Source organism: Triticum aestivum, chromosome 3D (assembly GCF_018294505.1).
Source record: "Triticum aestivum cultivar Chinese Spring chromosome 3D, IWGSC CS RefSeq v2.1, whole genome shotgun sequence".
NCBI classification, from domain to species: domain Eukaryota; kingdom Viridiplantae; phylum Streptophyta; class Magnoliopsida; order Poales; family Poaceae; genus Triticum; species Triticum aestivum.
Window position 1 is genome coordinate 307,063,417 of NC_057802.1, and position 23,223 is coordinate 307,086,639.

The following is a 23,223-nucleotide window of genomic DNA, read 5'->3' on the forward strand; positions in this document are numbered from 1 at the left end:
ATTCCGAGTGAAGAGTAATCCTCTCACTCGGGGACTTAGCTGCGACCCCGTACTCGCCTAAGTTTCAAAATACACTCCAAGTGAAGAGCAATCCTCTCACTCGGGGGCTTAGCTGCGACCTCGTACTTGCCTAAGTTTCAAAAACACTCCGAGTGAAGAGCAACCCTCTCACTCGGGGACTTAGCTGCGACCCCGTACTCGCCTAAGTTTCAAAAACATACTCCAAGTGAAGAGCAATCCTCTCACTCGGGGGCTTAGCTGCGGCCCCGTACTGTGCCACAAGTGCAACGTCAGGTTGCACTCTGAGCTGCGCCACAAGTACAATGTCAGGTAGCACTCTGAGTTGCTCCACTTGTACAATGTCAAGTTGCACTCTGAGTTGCGCCACAAGTATAATGTCTGGTTGTGCTTTGAGCTGAGACACAAGTACAACGTCCCTTCCGAGTGGAGAGCTGTGTTCTCACTCGGAGACTAAGTTACGATCTTGGAGCTGCCTAAATCAAAAAAAATCCGAAGACAGTAGAGACAAAGCAACTGCATTCAGATAAAAACAATGAAGTTCGAATAAATCCATCCAGGATCAGAATCACCAGCAGAAGAACTCGGGCATCAGGCCCGAAAGAGTTTAACGGTTACAAAACCACTCAGCATTCTGAGGCAAATAAAATCAAGTTATCAAGTTTTTTCACTCGGCAGGAGGAGGACTTGCTAGCTCGACGAAGCTGTCCAAGTCAATGCCGTCTGCAATGCGAGTAGCTGCGTCGATGAAGGTTTCCATGAAAGATTGAAATTGGAGCTTCTTGGTGTTTGCCACCTAAAGAGCCTTCAGCTTCTCTTCCCTGACGTCCTTGCAATGAACACGAACAAGAGATAGAGCCACATCAGCACCGCAGCGAGCAGACGACTTCTTCCACACCTGGACTCGGTCAGGGATATCATTGAGTCGAGTCATCAGTGACTCGAGATCATTTTGAAACACATCCTCTAGCCAGAGCTCCTTATCGATCCGTGACAAGGCCACTTTCAGTCGGGCGAGATAATCCAAGACACTGGCAAGGCAAGATTCCAGTCGCAGCACGTTCATGGCAGCTTCATCCTTGATAGGAGAGTTGATGGGGTCCAACCCAGTCTCGATCCGCCCATTTCTTCTTCAAAATTCTGACAGAATTCTCCATAGAGTAAAAAACAGTGAGTTGGTGGCAGCGTGGTGAAGAAATTTGTCAGATCAGTCAGATGAGAGAAAATACCTTCGAGCATGAGAAACATCTTCTTGGCAAGACCGCCCAGTTAAGCTTCTAGTTCATCTCTCTTTCGGGTGAGAACATCCACTCTGTCAGACAAGGCACGTTTTCTTCCTTCAGCTGCACGACCTCTTTCTTCGCCTCCTCAACAGCAGTCTATAGCTTGGCATTCTCCTCTTCTAACTTTCCGACTGAAGCAAGCTTCTTGTCGGCAAGTTCAGTTTTTTCATGCGCCGTCTTCTGCGCTGCTGCAAGATTGAGATCCTTCTGCTCCAGAGCCTGCTTCATTTTGTCTAAAGAAACAACGTTCTTCAGACAAGCCTGGAGTTGACGATTTTCACTACGCACATCTGTTCGAGTGGAGTCACTTGGTTCAAAGTATGAAAATGAAAGGATGACGAAGTGAGCAGTCGACAAATTGTTACCTCCCATGACAGCTGCTTCATCCTGGGCCTTCTTCAAGTTCTCCTTGGCCAACTCCAGGTTGAGATTGAGTTGGATTTGCTTCCTCTCCAAGTCAGCATACTTGGTCCCAAGTTCACAAGCTCTCAGCAATTAACAAAAAGACAAGTCAGTCAACAGAAACAAAGATCAGTCACTTCCGAATGGAAAGTGTGCAAGTTCAAATAGCCACGGCAAAAATAGTTCTAAGACTGCTGCCGAATCACACATTCAACAACAGTCTCGGGGACTACACCCAGTGGGTGCACTTAGCATGCCCCCACTGGTTCGATTTACCACTAGGCATGGTCCGCCCAGCCCGAGTGGAAGAAGTAAAAAAAGAGAGAGTTCTAAGACCACCGTCTACTGACATCAGTCAACAGCGGTCTCGGGGACTACACCCAGTGGGTGCACTTAGCATGGCCCCACTGGACCAAGAATTCACTCGAAACGACCTGTCTAATTCGAGTGAAAAGAGCTACAAATAGATACATGACACACCCAGTGGGTGTACAGATGCAGAAACAGATTGACATCTTACGAGTAATAAAGCAGCAGTTTTCAAGTAGCATATCCTAATACAGCAAAGGTCAAGCTGAAAGCCAATCAGAAATCAACTTACAATCCCACTTACTCGGACGTTGGTTTGGAGGGCAGAGCTGGCATCATAGGCGGCCTTGCTGGTTTCATACACCACCTTCATTCGGTCCATCGTTAGACCCGCCTGGATCATAGCCTCCTTGGCAGCTCCTACTTGGTCCTCCGGGACGTGATGAGTAACAAAAAGGGGAGTTGTCGGAACAGCTAACGTAACAGGCAGAGATGAAGCTTGAAGTTGCACAGTCGGGGCAGGATCCTGAGCAGTCGACAACGAAGGCCGGTCAGTCGACAAAGGAACAACAAAGGAAACGGAAGCCCGGACTGGATCATCAAGTTACTGAATGACTGGCTCAGACGCCGAATGAGGCACTTTGCTGGCTGGCATCCTCCTACTCGAAGTCCTACCCCCTCTCCCTGTGTTCTTCTAAGGCACTTCATCATCATCGTCGTCGTCTGGAAGTTGGATGACATTTGTTGGCGCTGCAAAACACTCGACCATAAGAGTTCATTCGACCATCAAAAACAGTTAATGGAATAAGAGCATGGCTGTGGAATCATACCTGCATGACAGGTGGCCGCGTCCGCGGTTTCCGCGTCACCCCACTCCTCGTCAACATCCATGGAGGTCACAGAAGTAGCAGCACTGAAAGCTACGAATTTCACTCGATCAAACAAGAAAAGAGATTTGCAGTAGAGATGAAAGGGAAAGAAAGGAAACACTTACGTTGAAGCCACAGGCATAGCCACCTTCGGCAGGGCCTTCCGAGGCTTGGGCGAGGCAACTTTGGGCTGCTTCGCGGCCTTCTCTGATGGCTCAGGAGTCGACGTCCGAGTGCGTTTTGGGATCTTCGCACTCGATGCAGCCACCTTGCCACGTTCCCCTGCAGGGTCTTGGGACTGTTTGGAACGACGCTCTGAGCAGGGTGGCGAGTCAACCTCCTCGCTGTTGCTCAAGTCCTCGCTATCATCTTCACTATCATCTGCATATTGCCAATCAGCACTGTTAGCATCACTCTCCACTCCCTCCTGGAGTTGCTCCCCGTTTGGCATCGAATACATCTTGGTATAAATCTGCAAGACATAAGCTACAAGTATCAGTTGGATTCAAGAATAATTGCAGACTGAAAGGAAAAACACTAGGTAATTCGAGCCTAACCTCTTCTGGCTCGTTGTCGGCATCGAATGGAAGAACCCTCCTGGACACCCTGGGGTTATCCTTATTCCCAGTGATGCTCCGCATCCACTGAGGTATCGTCTCCTCGGCGACCTCCTCCAGGTGGATCCGAGCGGTGTCTTCAGGGCCCGAGTACATTCCACATGGGGTGATCACGAGCTTGGAGAGGCTGGATGCGTCGAATGAGGAACACCTCCAACAGATCCATGCCAGTCACACCCTCACGGACTAAGTTGACGACCGCGTTGACTAAAAGGGACACTTCACCTTTCTCCAATGGGGTTACAATTAGTGAAGAAGGCTAGTGGAGTCTTTCCGTGGTGAAAGGGGGGAGGCCGGTCGACTGACCAGGAGTCGGGATGTCATTGCAGTAGAACCAGGTCGACTGCCATCCTCTGATTGACTCAGGAAGTGTCAGGGAGGAAAAGTGCTTCTACCCCTAGTTTGGATCCCCAACCCCCCGCACATCTGGATCACGTGCGTCTTTTAGTCAGTCGGGTTAGCCTTCTTCACCGTCTGAGAACGGCAAGTGAAGATGTGTTTGAATAGGCCCTTGTGTGGCTGGCACCCAAGGAAGTTTTCGCACATGGAGATGAATGCGGCAAGATACGAGATTGTGTTGGGGGGAGTGGTGAATCTGAGCACCGAAAAAGTTCAGAAAACCCAAAAGAACGGATGCGGAGGAAGAGAAAAACCTCGCTCGACGTGGGTGGTGAGGAGGACACGCTCACCCTCGCGTGGCTGAGGCTCGGACTCCCCCTCCGACAGCCTCCAGGATTTGTTAGTGATCATGTCGTCGACGGCGAGCTTCTCCAGGTCCTCTTGCACGACGGTGGAGCGGATCCAGTCTCCCTCGATCCAACCAGGAGGCAGACCGGACCATGACGACGACCCCCTCGCCGTCTTCTTGCCTTTCGCCGCCGCCGTCACCTTTTTCGCGCGCTCCACGGACGTAGTCTTGTCCTTCCCCATGGCGGCATAGTGTGCGCGGGCTGGGCGGAAGCGTCGAGAGCAGAGGAGAGCGCAGGGGAGAAGCAGAGAAGAAGGGGATCGACTGAGGAGTACTGTGCATCGATCGGCCTTGACGCTCTTTATGGGGCTACTTCCGAGCGGCTGACTTGTGGGCCCGGGCAATCTTATCACATCCCACAACAGGCGTGAAGATCGAGGCATCCCTGTCTACTCGCTTCGTTTACTGCGGCACGCTCCGTCCCGCGCGCTTCTCCAAATTTTTGAATCCCGTGAGATCTGGGAACCGCAGGGCAATCAATCACAACGAAGATTTCACACTCTGGTTCACTCGAAGTTTATCAGCATAATTCACTCGACGACCTCTGAATCGATCAAGGCGACTGATGCAGGGTCAAAGTTCCAGTATGATTTCCAGACCCCGATGAGATGCCTCCGAAGCATAGAATCGGGTCGGAACCAACTTCAACCCTTCTTCACTCGGACCTCAATACATTCCGGGTTAATGAGGATGACATGTACGTAGGCTAGGGTCATAGGCCTGACCTATATGCCCTACCCAAGGACACTGCCCTAGAGTCAAAAGACATTCAAAGTCCAACAGAAGATACCGACGGAATCAACTTGGAGCGCAAACCCACCCGACCAACTATTCCACTTGGATACCCCAATTCCACTCGACCAAGATAGCGTCACTCGACCGTACGAAGAATCACTCAGAGTACAGAAGATCTAAAGCCACCCCAGGATGGCAACGGTCAGGCGTTCACCCCATAGTCTTAAAGATCATTAATAGTCATTTATAGTAGGCATTACCAGTAATGGTCCTGCCTTAACTCACACTGAACCCTATGTAACTGAGGGCTGGAGGGGTCAGGCGCACTCTATATAAGCCACCCCCTCCTCTGGCACAAGGGTCGGCACCTCCTGTAACTCACACGCATATTCCAGTCGACAAGCCTCTGAGGCACCGAGACGTAGGGTTGTTACCTCTTCCGAGAGGGGCCTGAACTTGTAAACCCGCGTGTACAACTTCGCCGTACCTAAGGCCTTGCCTCCTCCTACGTACCCCCTACTCTTACTGTCAGACTCACTCCCACGACAGACGTATCAGCATCCCCAAGCTTAATTCCTGATCGTCCTCGAGTAGATAAATGATAAAAAAGATAATTTCTGATGTGGAATGCTACCTAACATAATTGTGGCATCCCGGCTCAGAGCAACCGGTTTACCTTGCATTGCCAGCCCAGAGATCAAGTCTTCTGGCAACACACAACAACATGGTGCAGAAACAACCGCTTTATTGATGCTAGCGGATTACACGGGTCTGATATTACAGCGGTGCGGCTGAACAGTATGTACATTATTTAATGAACATAAAGGGGCCTCGATTACACGAACTACGCGGTAGCGGAAGAACGACGAAGTGGAACTCCATAGCACAGGGACACCGATGTGGACACGGCCTAGAAGCGGGAAGCTCTCCGATGTGAAACAACTTTCTTGAAAACTGGCATGACACGCCAGGTCAGTACATTGAATGTACTTGCAAGCTCACAACAAACATAAGCATAATGACAAACAATATCATGACAATAAATCAGGTTAATGCAATGCAAGTAATGCTACTAATGCGGTGAAACCAACATGTGCACCAACTCCCACAGACTCGCTTACCAGACAGGTTACCTCGTAACCAAATGATGATCATACCCCGATCTCCACGGAAAACAATCACTCATGATCAGCTCATGATCTCCAGAATCATCAGTGCCATCAACAGTTATTTAGTGTGCAAGATTAATTATAACAGTTCATCCATGGTGTGACTTACTTCCGAGTTGTGCCCATAACCGAGGACGCGGCTATCGATAGATTTAATACACTCTGCAGAGGTAGCGCACTTTACCCACACCACGGAATCCACGGCCTCGCTCTCCCATTCGGGTGGACCAACAGCATTCTGACAAAACCCTCCCCTTGTCATGGCACTCTCCCAGCCACACCGACAAACTCCCTCTCAGGGCTATGTCCTGGGTGGCCCCGTGTCTACCAAAGACACCAACGGCCACTGTCGTGGCAAAACGGTCCCAAATGAGGACAAGGTACCATAAAAACAAACTGGCACACAAGGCTACGTCTGCTTACCGGGCCAGGGTATGCACGCCCATAACCTTCCCTCATTGGAGGCACCGGCGATAGGCACAACAAAGGACCGAATCAAGACCTCCCACAAGGTAAAGGTGGTCGCACTGAGAAAACCCCGATTCAGTGGCACCATGACTTGATCAACGTCATATTCAGGTGGACTTGTTAACAGGTTTACTTGAATAAAAATTTAAACTACCAAGTCATACGATGCCATGATCATGCAACTAATCAACATGCAAAGCATACAACTCCCAGTTACGGATCAAATTCATCAACATAACTTGCTTGCACTACTCATGATTAAACTTTACTAGTTCTACTTCAATTTTTATTGTCATGCAATATTTTCATTAACTCATAATTTTTTATAAAGATATCACTTACCAAAAGAACTAACATTATTTATCATAGCAATATAACTAAGGCAAAATTTTATTCTACTAAACAAAACTAGTCCATGCATTCAACCAGTAACTTAAACAAGCATCTCAAGCATGACAAAGTAACTATCAAGCAACCATATTTATTTAACACATAAATGCATATAAGAACTCATATTTAAGTAGAAACAATCATAGATATTGAAATGACACCATCCAAATGCTGGTGTGGTTTGCCTTAGTGCAGAGGAGGGTCACACTCCTCCTGGTTATCTTCAAGGAAAGTTCCTTCTTCTGAAAAATATTTAAAACCCACAAAACAAAATATCAAAAACCATTATGAAAATCACCAGAAATTCTAGACAGCAAGGAAAATTCCACATTTTGGTGTGCTGCTAAAGCTTTCTAAAACAAACACAATGCAAAAAGAATCAACTCATTTTGACTTAGGGTCTAGGAGTTATCACTAGTCAAAGTTGTGGTCAAATATTTGAATTATTTTGAATAAACCAGAAAACCTGGGGGGTAACGTCGATGGCGTAAAGCCAGGATACGCCTCCACTCATACCGCTTCTGGTGCGAGTGGTGAGGCTGACACCAGGCCCCACCGGTCAGGAGAGAGAGGGGGAGAGAGGAAACAGAGCGCGGCGGCGTCCCGCCGGAGCTTACGCCGGCGACGAGTGGGTCTTGGGCAAAAACCAGAGGGATAGAAGTGGAGAGGGGGTCGTGGCGCACCTGCCCGTACCCGTGTCTTGCCGGGGGGTGGCCGGAGTTGCTCGCAATCAAGCTCGCAGGCGGCAGTGCGGACGGGGCTTGCCGGAGAGGAAGAACGCGACAGCGAGGGGCGACTCCAGGGGCTCAGCTGCGTCCAGGCGACACCAGAGGATCCCCAACGACGCGGATGAGAGGTTCATGGAGCTAGAGGGGCTCTAGAGTGGGGTGGTTGGCCTGCGGGGATTGCCGGCGATCTCTGGTCGAGGTCGACGGCCAGAGGCCTGCCCGACCGGGCTACGGCTTCTCTACGCGGTTGTGGTGGTTGTGTGGTGCGGTGTGAGTCTTCGAAGCGGAGGGAATGGCTATATATATAGCCGGAGCAAGAGGGGGTACGTGGCGCCGCCGGAGTTCTCTGGAGCCCGGCGAACGGCGACGAAAGGCACCAGAGGGAGGTTGCAAGGGCTCAGTGTGTAGGCGGGAGCTGTCCACGCTCGCGGACAAGCACAGGAGGCAGGGGAAGAAGCGGACAAGGGCACGAGCGCACTATGGCGTTTGGCCGCGACGTGCCCGTGCTCGCTGCGGCGTCTCTGGCGTCGGCGAGCGCTAGGGAGGGGTCAAGGGTGATGAGTCAAGGCTGGTGGTGCGGTGCGGCAGTCGTCGGCGAGCTCTGGCTCGAGCACACACCGAACAGAGGCGTTGGCGCTACTCAGAGCGCGTCGAGCACCTGCCAGACACCGTGTCCACACGCGGTCACCACCCTGGCATGGTCAAAACGATGCCCGCGATCGGCCAAACCTTGTCTGGGCTAAAGTCCATGCAGTGATAGGTCTAGGGAAGCTGAGGACTCAATGCTAGGCCGACCAGATGTGACTCAACCATCTTGGCAAGTTTCTGGACAGAAACTTGGCTGCTACGTTTGGATAGCTTCTAGATGGCCATTAGGGCTGATCTCCTGGGGTTAAGGTTTACTTAGGAGGGTGAAGAGGCTCAAGAAAAATCAGTGCCAAAGGATCAAGGAAAAATGCACTTGTTGTACAAAGTGCAACTTTGGGCCAGAAGAGAAATTATTTTCTATAGCAAGAATACTACAAAAAGTCATGTAATATTTTTGCTTGGGAAGGTGGGCCATGGTTCAATGAATATTCAGGAATTATTTCAGATTTTTGGGAGCAATAAAAATAGGGGTTGCTTTGGAGCACTAGTTTCTGAAATGAGTATCAGAGGAGAAATGAATATTTTCCTTTTATGAAAAATATTCATTTGATTATTTTGAGGATTTTTCAGAGAACTAATGTTGAAGGAGAAGTAGATAGGTCACTTGGATGAAAGTCAAGGGCATGCCCAAGTGACAAATCCATTTGAATTGATTCCAAAAAAACTCAAATCAAGGCAAAGGCAAAACCATGTCCGGAAAAAGAGAGAAGGCAAAATCCAGGCTGTCACAATAATAATGATCATATAATATAATCATGGCATGAATATTAAGAGACGAGTGATTGAAAGAATAGTCTATCATTTGACATTAAGACAGTAATACTTCAAGCATACTAATAAAGCAATCATGTCTTCTCAAAATAACATGGCCAAAGAAAGTTATCCCTACAAAATAATATAGTCTGGCTATGCTCCATCTTCATCACACAAAGTATTTCATCATGCACAACCCTGATGACAAGCCAAGCAATTGTTTCATACTTTTAATGTTCTCAAGCCTTTTCAACTTTCACGCAATACATGAGCATGAGCCATGGATATAGCACTATAGGTGGAATAGAATATGATGGTGGAGGTTGTGTGGAGAAGACAAAAAGGAAGAAAGTCTCACATCGATGCGGCTAATCAACGGGCTATGGAGATGCCCATTAATAGATATCAATGTGAGTGAGTAGGGATTGCCATGCAATGGATGCACCAGAGCTATAAGTGTATGAAAGCTCAAACTGAAAACTAAGTGGGTGTGCATCCAACTTGCTTGCTCATGAAGACCTCGGGCATTTGAGGAAGCCCATCGTCGGAATATACAAGCCAAGTTCTATAATGAAAATTCCCACTAGTATATGAAAGTCATAACTCAAGAGACTCTCTATATGAATAACATGGTGCTACTCTGAAGCACAAGTGTGGTAAAACGATAGTAGCATTTCCCCTTCTCTCTCTTTCTCTCAATTTTTTTGTTTTTTTAGCCCTCTCTTTTTTTGGCCTCTTTTATTATTATTATTATTATTATTATTATTATTATTCGTCCGGAGTCTCATCCCGACTTGTGGGGGAATCATAGTGTCGGTGCAACAAACCCTGGGTCTGTTTCCTAGACTGTGCACACGCACGAGAACAAGATTGAAGCACCAGCCCAAGTCAAAGTACAAGGACCAAAAAGATTCGAAGAACTAACATGCAGATCAGAGGGACCAAGAACGAGCCAAGGAAGCAGGATATCATCAAGAGAAAAGCCTCCCTTGCCGGGCAGGCGAGCCTGGCAAGGGGCGAGGCCACCCACAGAAGCAGACAACCAGGGCGCCCCGGCAGGGCCTGCCGGGGCTCACGAAGGCAAAACCACCTCACCAACCACTCCACCACGGCCCACGTCATCGATCAGTGCGGTGTCGAGCCGCAAGGTGATTAAGTGGCAGCCATTCGCCACATGGCAGCCATTTCCTACAGGAGAAACCCACGGATGACACCCGTCCTGCAACGTGTCAAGAGAACAGGCGCGGAGCTGGCGAGATAGCCCGGCAAGCCTTGCCAGGCAACCAACGATGTGACATTAAGCGGTGCATTTAATGTGCCCTGTCAGCCCATAGAGTTAGGTATGATAGCACTATTTGCTATCTTATCAGTGCGTAATGACTACTTTGCCACTGTGGTTACCCCTTGATCTATAAAAGGAGGCCCATGGCGACCGTAGAAAGGGTTAGAAGGTTGGATAACTCACACCCCCATACGCACGTAGTCGCTGCTGCCCCAAGGCAACCCCTGTCGGGAAAGTGTACTATGCTCACCGCCACCTTTTCCACCATCAATCCACCAAAGCAGGAGTAGCGTTTTACGCCTCACGGCGGCCCGAACCTGGGTAAATTTCCCGCGTGATATTTGTCGTGCTGTCCCACGCTCATCTCCTCTTTGTGCAATGCGTCGCCCCCCTGCCGAACCAGCTAGGGACCTCCTGGTCCCATAGGTGGCCGTGGTTTCCCGTGACATCTTTGGTGCGCCGGGTAGGGGGCTCGCTTGCGCAAACCTGAAGGCGTGCGCAGCGCGTCATCTTCATCACCATCTTCGTCTTTGACGACGCCATCAACCATGGCGCCTAAGAAGAAGCCCGGTCCTCCAGCTCACCCATCCGCCTCGAAGGCTCCGCCGCCCGCGGCCTCTAACGCCGCTGGGGGTGCGGAGGCACACGAGGGCACGGACACTGCTGGGGAAGTGGTCGGAGCAGGCGGCGCCATCACCACTTCCCCCGCGGCCGACGCAGGAGCAGGATGTGCCGGAGGAGAGCAACATCAGCAGCACCCCAACGGCCACGCTCCCCAAGGTACGGGTGAGGGGTTCACTCCATCTGCACCCGTCTCCCCCACCGACGGGCACAGCCACAACAACGACGCTCGGACCGGGGTGAACCGCCGCCATCCGGCCGCCTACACCATGGGTGCGGTCACGGCCTGTGCACCTCCCCCGGGACAGGCCGACCAAGCTGCTGCGCTTGACGGAGGAACTGGCCCTCGAGCACCTCCGCCACACCACATCCAGGTGGTGGCCCTGCAGCGACAACGGGGGCGCAGCGTTATCGCTGCTGGCACCGTCAGGAGCCGAGCGATGGTATGATCGACTTCGTCAACATCCATGCCAAGTACGGCTTTGGAGGCCATGGCGCGAGCTCAGCTGCTACTGAGGTTTCCACCGACGGCCAAGCTGATGGACGAATGGCGTGCCACCGTCCAAAGCCTGCTCGATTTCGCCAAAGCTGGGGGCTCACGGCGAGCTGGCCCGCCGCGACCTCCCCAAGCGACAGCAACAGCTCATGCTGCTGGCCGTACGGAAGGGGCCATCCCCACAATGCAGTCCCCATCGTGGCAGCCAGCGTGAGCGCAACCAAATCAAGACCCCGACAACGTCTCGATGGCCTCTTCCGACCCTCGAGTACGCCCAGGTCAACATCGAACCCTGGAGGATAGGCGGAGAGGAGATACGCACGTTGTCATCGAGCAACACCGCGGCGACCTCCGCCGAACCGACGGGTGTGACGGCCTCAACATCGACGAGCCTGTGCTCGGTGTTAGCGGGTGCCTACCTTTCGAGGTTGGTTGCCCTGCCTTTACACAAGAGTTGCGGCAAGTCTGTTGGCCGTCCGTTCGCACGTTCAAGCCAGAGATACCCGAGAAATACGACGGGAGGCTGAACCCGGCAGAGTTCCTAAGCATCTATACCATCGCTGTTCAGGCTGCCGGGGGAAGAGATGAGAAGGTGTTTTCCAACTACTTCCCTTTGGCTCTCAAGTCCAATGTGAGGTCTTGGCTGATGCACCTACCGGAGAACTCCATTTCGTCATGGGCTGACCTATGCCACGAGTTCATTGGCGCCTTCACTGGCGGTCATCAGGAACCCGGCAGGCCCAGCGATTTACAGCTTCTCCAGTAGAAGGAAGGAGAAACTCTCCGTAAGTATTTACACAGATTCGGCAAAGTTCATAGAAATATCCCAAATATCCATCCGGCAGCCGTAATAGCCGCCTTCCAGTCCAATGTGTGCAACCGTCGTATCCGTTCCAAGATGAACGTGACTATGAAGGAGCTTTACACACTGGTGGATAAGTTTGCTCGAATGGAGGAGGGAAGGAAGTTGCCCAGAGAGGAAGATTGTGCCAATGTTGATTTGGAAGATGATGATGAATCAACCAGTCAGAAAAAGAGCAAGAAGCGCAGTAAGAAGCAGAGAGATAAAGCAGTGATGACCATTGAAGGATCGGGTACGCCTGGTATTGGCAAGAAGGCCAAAGCTGAGGCCCCCGGCAAGGAAGCTACCACGTGCACTGACTGCCGGGAAGCTGCTGCAGCCGAGAAAGCTGGGAAGGGCGATGGGCCGTACTGCAAGTTTCATCGGACCAAGGGCCACGACCTTCAAGAGTGTTACCAAGTTGAGCAGCTTGTCAAGAAGAAGAGAGCGGAGTATGAGAAGCGTGATAAGGAAAAAGGACATAATCTTGTTGGCGGTAAGGGCCGAGGTGGTGAAGCAAATTACCCTGGCAAACCCTTTCGGAACCAAGGAAATCCCGCCAGAGGTCGAGAGAAGGAAACCTGTGATGATGAGAGTGATGGAGGGGATGAAGATGAAACCAGTGAGCAGGAGTTTCAGATGGCCACGGACACCCTGTGCGTTGACGGAGGTGCATCTCGGCACACTTCTCACCGCCAGCTCAAGCGGTGGGCGCGAGAAGTCAATGTCGTGGAGCCAGCGCCAGAGGCCCAGAAGCCGCTCAAATGGTCCCATACGCCCATCATCTTTGACGAAGAGGACCATCTTGGCCGTACCACTGCGGTAGGATGTTTGTCGTTGTTGGTCTCTCCAACAATCCGCAACCTCAAGGTCACAAAGATGCAAGTGAACGGCGGGCCATGTCGAATCTGATTTCCACGGCAGTCATCAACAAGCTTCAGATAGGAGAAGAAGAGCTAGAGGTTACCAACATGTTTCAAGGAGTTAATCCCAGCAGGAGCCATCCTAAGGGAAAGATCACATTGCCAGTAATGTTTGGGGGAGAACTGAGCTACCGGACTGAGAGGATTGTGTTTGATGTGGTTGATTTGCCCCTGCCGTACAATGGGATTCTTGAACGCCCAGCCCTGGCTAAGTTCATGGCGGCATCACACTACGCCTACAACACATTGAAGATGACTGGGCCACTGGGAGTCATTACCATCCCATCAGATGAGAAGGATGCAGCCATTTGTGTGGACAAGATGTACCGAGACGCGGTCGCAGCCGAGGCAGCGATGGCGGCAGCTCCCGCCAAGGGAAGTAAAGGAAAGAAGAGAGATTGTAGAGACTCCGGCAAAGAGTTCGGGAAGCGTGCCCCCACCGAGGGCACGGCACCCGTTGACGACGTGCCGGAGTGTTCTAACAACAAGAGATCCAAGGTTGCTGCACCCCAAGTGAAGAAGGTCCCGGCAGGGCTGGCTGGCGTTGATGGTACTTTTACTATTAGCGCCACCCTCGATGACAAATAGGAAAGCGCGCTCGTTGCCTTCCTGCGGGCGAATATCGATGTGTTTGCCTGGCAACCATCTGATATCCCCGGTGTTCCCAGGGAGGTAATCGAGCACCACCTTGTTGTCTGCCCACATGCCCGACCTGTCAAGCAGAAAGTCCGGAAGCAGGCCCTGGAGAGGCAGCAGTTCATTGCAGAAGAGATCAAGAAACTTGAGGCAGCTGGTTTGGTCAGAGGAGTATTGCACCCCACGTGGTTGGAAAATCCAGTGGTAGTCCGGAAGGCTAACGGGAAGTGGAGGCTTTGCATAGATTTTAGAGATCTCAACAAGGCTTGCCTGAAAGACCCATTTCCCTTGTGGCGCATTGACCAGATTGTGGATTCCACTTCAGGTTGTGATTTTCTCTCCTTTATGGATGCATACTCTGGGTATCACCAAATCTTCATCGTCCAAGGAAGATGAAGAGAAGACGTCGTTTATCACTCCTTGTGGTACGTACTGCTTTGTCTGCATGCCATTTGGATTAAAGAGTGCCGGGTCCACTTTTGCAAGGGCAATCCATATTGGTTTTGAGCCACACTTGCATAGAAACATAGAAGCCTATATGGATGATATTGTGGTCAAGACCAGGGATAAGGCCACCCTTATTCAGGATTTGGAAGAGACATTCAAGATCAATCTGAAGCTCAACCCGGAGAAGTGTCTATTTGGTGTTCCCTCTGGCAAGTTGCTTGGTTTCTTTGTATCCCATCGCGGGATCGAAGCCAACCCCGACAAGATCAAGGCCATCGAGCAGATCCAAGCGCCAAGGATAGTTAAGTATGTGAGGCGCCTGACAGGATGTGTTGCCACGCTAAGCAGTTTCATTTCCAAGTCCACCGAGCGCGCCCTGTCGTTCTTCAAAATTTTAAAGAAGGCTGGCCTATGAAGTGGACCCCAGAAGCAGATGCAGCTTTGCAAGAGTTGAAAGCTTATTTATCCTCTATGCCTACCATGGTTGCTCCCAAAACCCAGGAGCCGTTGTTGCTATACTTGTCGGCAACCAACCAAGTGGTCAGTGCAGCCCTGGTAGCATAGCAGGAAGTGGACGAGGCAGAAAGTGAGAAGAGACTGCCAGAATCAGAGAAGGATCATGGCAGCAATGAGCACGGCAACGAGAGCAACCCCAGGGACGCGGCAAGGAAGAAAGTGATGCAATGCCTAGTGTACTTCTTTAGCTCCTTGTTACAGGGGGCAGATCGAGGTACTCTGGCGTGCAGAAGTTGACCTTTGGTCTCATCATGGCCTCAAGGAAACTTCGCCACTACTTCTGAGCCCATGAGATCACGGTTGTTATTCGTTTTCCATTGCAAAGGATACTCCGAAACCCTGAGGCTACCGGCAGAATAGTGGAGTGGGCTTTGGAGTTATCCAGGTTTGGTTTGAAGTTTGAGAGCACATCAACTATTCAGAGCAGGGCATTGGCAGATTTTATTGCAGAATGGACGCCAACCCCTGATGAGGAGGTGACAGAGACAGTTATCCCCGGCAAGGAATCGCCCCAAGAATGGATTATGTATTTTAATGGTGCTTTTCCCTACAAGGTGCAGGAGCTGGCGTGCATCTTGTCGCCCCCTCCGGGGAGCACTTGAATTACGTCGTGCAAATACATTTTGTCCGAGAAGAAGCAACCAACAATATAGCTGAGTATGAAGGGCTTTTTGCCGGGCTCAGGATTGCAGCTGAATTGGGAATTAGGAAGCTGGTCATTCGAGGAGATTCACAGCTTGTGGTGAGACAAGTCAACAAGGATTATCAAAGTCCATTGATGGAGGCATACGTCAAGGAAGTGAGGAGATTAGAGGAGCACTTTGACGGATTGTAAACAGAGCACATACCCCATGTGGAAAACAGCATAGCTGATCATCTGCCAAAGTGTGATGCACAGAAGCTTCCTGTGGAACCAGGGACTTTTGTTCTCCATCTCACTCAGCCCTCCGTATCCCCAGCGATAATGGCCCGGAAGAGGAGAAAGTTGGACTACGGTAAGCCTCTCCCGGTAGAGCCGTCCGCTCCCGGTAGAGACCCTGCCGGAAACAACTCCTCATAGCCTGCTGGACCACCCCCTCCAGTCGGGCCTATGGACCCTGCAAACGAGGCTGATGCTCCCGAAGCAGAGGAGGTGCCTCTAGTCCTTGTTGCCGAGCCCCAGGCTCCAACTTGGGCAAGGCACATCGTCCACTTCCTCCAAACTGGAGAGCTTCCCGCCGACCAAGACAAAGCTGAAAAAGTAGCTCGGAGGGCCAGTATGTATCAGTTTGTCGATGACACTCTGTACAGAAGGAGGCCCAATGGTGTGAAATTTAAGTGTGTCTGCCGGGAAGAAGGAAAGGAACTGCTGGCTGAGATTCACAGAGGAATGTGCGGCTCCAACATTGGATCAAGGGCACTAGTTGGGAAAGCATTCCGACAAGGATTATATTGGCCCACAGCCCTCCAAGATGCGGTTGAGTTAATCACGAAATGTGAAGCCTGCCACTTCCATTCCAAGAAAACACACCTGCCTGCTCAAGCTCTTGAAACAATCCCTTTGTCATAGCCATTTTCGGTCTGGGGGCTCGATATCCTCGGCCCCTTCCCCCGAGCAATCGGGGGCATTGAATTCTTGTTCGTTGTCATTGACAAGTTTACAAAGTGGTCGGAAGTGACTGCCGTGAGAAAGGTGACTGCTCAGTCAGCTATCAAGTTCTTGAAAGAATTGGTGTGTCGTTTTGGAGTTCCGGCAAGGATCATCACTGACAACAGCACCCAGTTCACGAGCCACGCCTTCATGCAATATGTTCATGCCCTTAGATGCAAGATATCATTTGCCTCTATGGCACACCCCCGGAGCAATGGACAAGCTGAGAGGGCGAACGCTGAAGTGCTGCGAGGACTCAAGACGAGAACTTTTGATACGCTGTAGAAGCACGGTAGGCGGTGGATCGATAAGCTGCCGATAGTCCTCTGGTCCCTCAGAATGACAACAAACCGGGCTACCGGGCATACTCCCTTCTCCCTGGTCTACAGGGCAGAAGCAGTTATCCCCACGGAACTCATTTACGGGTCACCTCGAGTGCTTGTCAACAATGAAATAGCGCAAGATCATCACCGGCGTGACGACGCTGTGCTACTCGAGGAGAACCGTCTCCGGGCTGCTACGCGTGCTGCACGCTACCAGCAGGCCCTGCGTCGCTATCATAGCCGCAGGGTCCACGCCCGGTGTTTTGAGGAAGGTGACCTTGTCCTTAGGCGTGCTCAGTCCGCCAAGGGTACAAACAAGTTGTCACCGAAGTGGGAAGGCCCTTACCGGGTAGTACAAGTCACCAGACCTGGCGTAGTCCGTCTGGAGACCGGAGATGGCACTCAGTTGCAAAACTCATGGAATATTGAGCATCTCCGCAAGTTCTACCCGTAATGCGCGGCAGTCGGGCCCTGCCCGGTAGCCACCCTTTTGTACAGGCCTTGTCTCAGCTCCATGTAACCCCTTGTACAAAGCCGGGGCGATGACCCCATGCAAGAGAAAATAAAGAAGCGCTGTGGGGGGCCCCGACCAAGATTGCATGCATGCATGAGCATTCCAAGATCACTACATAAGCATTTCATGAGCATTTGCATGTGCATATATATAGGATCGCATCTCGCATTCATTCTCATCTGCATGAAGTTGCAGGTTCCTGTCGTGGACTTGGCTTCGACAAAGATTTGAGAAGATTGCCTGGTACAGCGATCCCCGGCGAGCCAAGCAGATAAGTTCTACCTCATGTCCATTAGTGTTCTATAAAGCTATAATTTTGCATGAGAAAGCCTCGCCTCTTTTTTGAGACTTAGGTGCTCCCATCCATGACTCGAACGTTTCTTCAGTCAGGATGGTCGGGGCTGATCCATCTATCTGTTCCCTGGCAGACGCGCTCTCCGGCAGACAAGAAGGGTACCGGCAAGATAGCCTGCCAGGGAAAAACTCGTTTATCTATTATATATAAAAAGTACTTTACGGGCTAACCAGAAAAAGGAATTATGGTAGAAATTACCACAAAAATTAGAAACATCTAGCCATTTATTTAATAGATTAAAAAATTATAGTCGTTCGATCTAAGAAAAGGAAAAATAATTACCCACATTTTCCATTACATACTCTTCCCTAAAAAATCTCACGCTCCCTTCACGTTCCTAACTGAATATCTAATAAATTCATCTTTTCCCTTCAAAAAAACTCATGTCCATATCTCTTCACGTTCTTGCCTGAATAGGAATTAATCGTTTCCCTAAAGAACACCTCACGTCCATATCTCTTGACGTTCTTAGGTTGAAGACGCGTCGTTGCATTCGTTCCATCTAAAGAAGTCACCAAGACGCTCCGATGGTAGTCGACCAAAGCAAGATCGTTTCGCCGATCAAGATGAGCCAAGACGTTCCGCCAAGCAATGGTAGCCGGCCAAAGCAAGATCGCTCCGCCGATCGAGATCGATCCGATCGTAGCCAGCCAAAGCAAGATCACGTACCTACGCCTACACATATGCACGCGTACGTGCTGCACCTATATAAATTAAATCAAGCAGCCTGCGTGCTTGTACGTGTGGTGAATTGATCCAACAGGTTTAAAAACTAACAGCATACCCGCATCATCAGCCACGAAGACATGCAGCATGCACACGGCCAACTGATGGAGCTAAGGCAACCTATAGGTACATATTCCTGCATTGCCACAATGTTTCAGCCCTACGTTCTTCCTCCTTTTTGGTCTTGAATCAATGGATGCAATGAGAATAAGGACGACCAGCAGATATGGCTCGAAGGGACTGGGATCAGGTGACTTGCGGTAGACCCATGCGAAAGAGACGCGTCCTTCGGGTTCCGCCTCCATCCCAGGCGGCGGCGCGCGCACTGCTTCGCCGCGTGCACGCTGCCTCTCGCGGCCGCGCCTCCGATTTTGGAGTGCACGCGTGGGCCAACGGCGCGGGCACTAGCACCCACCGCTGCCCGCGTGGAGGAGCGGTCGGCGTGGGGAGGAGACGGCGCGGGGCGGTGCGGACGGCGCTGTCCTGGCGTCGCTGCACGTGGGCCGGGAAGTTCCAGCTCCAGCGTCCGCGCTGCGCCGGCGCTCCTTATTCGGAGCTGCTACTACCTCTTGAGCATGCGTTGGTTTTCCTTTAAAGAGGAAAGGGTGATGCAGTAAAGTAGCGTAAGTATTTCCCTTAATTTTTTAGAACCAAGGTATCAATCCAGTAGGAGACTACACGCAAGTCGCCTCGTACCTACACAAACAAATAAGAACCTTGCAACCAACGCGATAAAGGGGTTGTCAATCCCTTCACGGCCACTTGCAAAAGTGAGACCTGATAGAGATAATAAGATAAATATTTTTGGTATTTTTTATGATATAGATTGAAATTAAAGATTGCAAAATAAACGGCGACATAAATAGCTACTTGACGGAAGATTAATATGATGGAAAATAGACTCGGGGGCCATAGATTTCACTAGTGGCTTCTCTCAAGATAGCATAAGTATTACGGTGGGTGAATAAATTACTATCGAGCAATTGATAGAAAAGTGCATAATTATGAGAATATCTAGGCATGATCATGTATATAGGCATCACGTCCGCGACAAGTAGACCGAAACGATTCTGCATCTACTACTATTACTCCACACATCGACCGCTATCTAGCATGCATCTAGAGTATTAAGTTCATAGGAACAGAGTAACGCATTAGGCAAGATGACATGATGTAGAGGGATAAACTCAAGCAATATGATATAAATCCCATCTTTTTATCCTCGATGGCAACAATACAATATGTGCCTTGCTGCTCCTGCTGTCACTGGGAAAGGACACCGCAAGATTGAACCCAAAGCTAAGCACTTTTCCCATTGCAAGAAAGATCAATCTAGTAGGCCAAACCAAACTGATAATTCGAAGAGACTTGCAAAGATAACAAATCATACATAAAAGAATTCAGAGGAGATTCAAATATTGTTCATAGATAATCTTGATCGTAAACCCACAATTCATCGGATCTCGACAAACACACCGCAAAAAGAATTACATCGAATAGATCTCCAAGAAGATCAAGGAGAACTTTGTATTGAGATCCAAAGAGAGAGAAGAAGACATCTAGCTAATAACTATGGACCCGAAGGTATGTGGTAAACTACTCACACATCATCGAAGAGGCTATGCTGTTGATGTAGAAGCCCTCCGTGATCGATTCCCCCTCCGGCGGAGCGCCGAAAAAGGCCCCAAGATGGGATCTCACGGGTACAGAAGGTTGCGGCGGTGGAAATAGGGTTTCATGGTGCTCCTGGATGTTTTTGGGGTATATGGGTATGTATAGGAGGAAGAAGTAGGTCGGTGGAGCTGCGAGGGGCCCATGAGGGTGGGGGGCCGCGCCCAGGGGGGTAGGTGCGCCTCCCTGCCTCATGGCCTCCTCGCTTCTTTCTTGACGTCCACTCCAAGTTCTCTGGATCACGTTTGTTCCAAAAATAACTCTCCCGAAGGTTTCATTCGTTTGGACTCCGTTTAATATTCCTTTTCTGCGAAACACTGAAATAGAAAAAAACAGCAATTTGCACTGGGCCTTCGGTTAATAGATTAGTCCCAAAAATAATATAAAAGTGCTTAGTAAAGCACATTAAACATCCAAAACAGATAATATAATAGCATGGAACAATAAAAAATTATAAATACGTTGGAAACGTATCAGCTGCCGCCGGTCTCCACCTTCGACCGCTCCAGCGCAATGTGGAGGGCCATCTCCTCCTCGTAGGCGAGCTCGGAGCCGAAGTCGATTTTTCTTTGACCGGTCAGTGACCGGACGGCCTGCCCGGGTGTTTTTCCACGGTTTGAGAGGCCCGGTTGGGTCGATTTTTTTTATCACTCAGTGACCGGACGGGTTGCCCGGGCGTTTGAGACGGGTATGAGAGCCCGGCTGTAGATGCTCTTAATCTCTACAAAAATCAATAGATCAACAGGCTGAGTTTTTGTTGTTTTGAATTTTATAAAGATTGATGTGTGCTTGATCTGGCTGAGTTTTTGTTCTTTCTTTTTGTAGAGATTGATTTATGGTTGACTTAATAGCAGATTCGTAGGTTTAGACGGATGCAGAGGTGTTGCAAACCAGTACAAAACAGACAGGATTCCAATCACGTGGCTTAAATCGTTGATGTCTGGGCCGTCTTTTTCCTTCAACCGTTGCTGTACGTTGGATCAATATAATGAACGTTGGATTCACAGCCGCATGTTACAGCGTGACTGCCAAGAGGCAAGTCACCTGATCCCAGTCCGGCTGGAAGGCACGGGCCGACCCCTTCGAGGTGGCTCACACAATGACAGGCAGCATGAGCGACGTCCAAAGCCAAAGCCAAAGCCAAAGCCAAGGTAGGTACTTGATCAATTCTCTCAGACCTGAAAGCTGAATAAAACTGTTGCTTATTGATGATTTGGTGCGGCATACAAGAGTATATAAGAGGGTACAAACCGACTTGGGGTAGGGGTACAAAACTGACTTGGACTAGAAGTCGTATACCATAATGACTACTCTAACATCCCCCCGCAGTATCAACGGCAGGCTCGACGACATTGAGACTGAAACAAATATCTTGAAACAGCTTAGTAGGCAGTGCCTTGGTGAAAATGTCAGCAAACTGAGCCGTAGAGGGAACATGAAGCACCCGAACCTGACCAAGAGCAACCTTTTCACGAACAAAATGAATATCAACCTCAATATGCTTTGTGCGTCGGTGTTGAACTGGATTGCTGGTCATGTAGACTGCTGATATGTTGTCACAGTAGACAATAGTGGCCTGCTCAATAGGCCTATGTAGCTCGGAGAGTAACTGCCGAATCCAGATTGTATCTGCAACGGCATGTGCCACAGCGCGATACTCAGCCTCGGCCGACGAACGTGAGACTGTAACCTGTCTTTTCGAAGACCAAGAAATCAAATTGTTACCAAGAAAAACACAAAAACCGGAAGTGGACCTTCGAGTGTCAGGACAACCAGCCCAGTCTGCATCAGAGTATGCGGTAAGCGAGTTTGGAGAAGAATTATTGAGGTGGAGACCATGATTGAGAGTTCCTTTTAAATACCGAAGAATGCGTTTAACATGATTATAGTGAGGAACCCGGGGATCATGCATATAGAGACATGCTTGTTGAACAGCAAAAGAGATTTCAAGACGAGTAATGGTGAGATATTGGAGAGCACCTGTTAGGCTACGATAGAGAGTAGGATCGGAAAAGGGTTCACCGGTAGCCGAAAGTTTAAAACTAGTATCGACAGGAGTGCGAGATGATTGACAGTCAAGCATACCAGCACGATTAAGAAGATCAAGAATATACTGGCGTTGGGAAAGAAAAAGGCTGGAGGAATCTCGAACAACAGCAATGCCTAAGAAATGATGAAGGAGTCCTAGGTCAGTCATAGAAAATTCAGATCTAAGAAGAGAGACAATATGATCTAAGAACTTTTGAGAGGAGGCGGTAAGAATGATATCATCTACATAGAGAAGTAAATAGGCAGTGTCAGAAGTTTGATGATACACAAAAAGAGAGGTGTCGGAGAGAGATGGAGTGAAGCCTATTGTTTGAATGAAGGAGGAGAAGCGTTGAAACAAAGCTCGTGGGGCCTGTTTAAGACCGTAGAGAGATTTCTGAAGAAGACATACATGAGTTGGAAAGGATGGATTTTCAAAACCCAGAGGTTGCTGGCAATAGACAGTTTCTTGAAGGGAACCATGGAGGAAAGCATTTTTCACATAAAGTTGGTGAATGGGCCATGAAGAGGAGACAGCAACACTAAGAACGGTGCGAATGGTGCTAGGTTTAATAACAGGAGAGAAGGTTTCTTCGTAATCAATTCCTTGTTGCTGAGAAAAGCCACGACAAACCCACCTGGCTTTATATCGTGAGAGGCTCCCATCGGAGTGGAACTTTTGGCGAAAAATCCATTTGCCAGAAACAATATTTGTATTGGGAGGACGAGGAACAAGTTGCCAGGTGTTGTTTTGAAGTAAAGCATTATATTCTTCTTGCATGGCAGCGGCCCAATTGGGATCAAGTAGAGCAGTTTTGTAATTCTTTGGAAGAGAAGTGAGAGATACGGAGGTATGAAGGTTTAGGCGGTCTTGGGGTTGATGAAATCCTGATTTGGCCCTAGTACGCATGCGATGATCATTAATCGGGGCTGCTGTAGGAATAGCACGAGGGGGTAAGGTGAGTCCGGCGCAGCGGAAGAGTCGGACGAAGGAGTAGGGCTGGGTGGTGGAGTGGGAGCAGGGCTGGGTGGTGGAGTGGGAGGAGGGGCCGGGGGTGTTAGGGAGGGAGCAGGGGT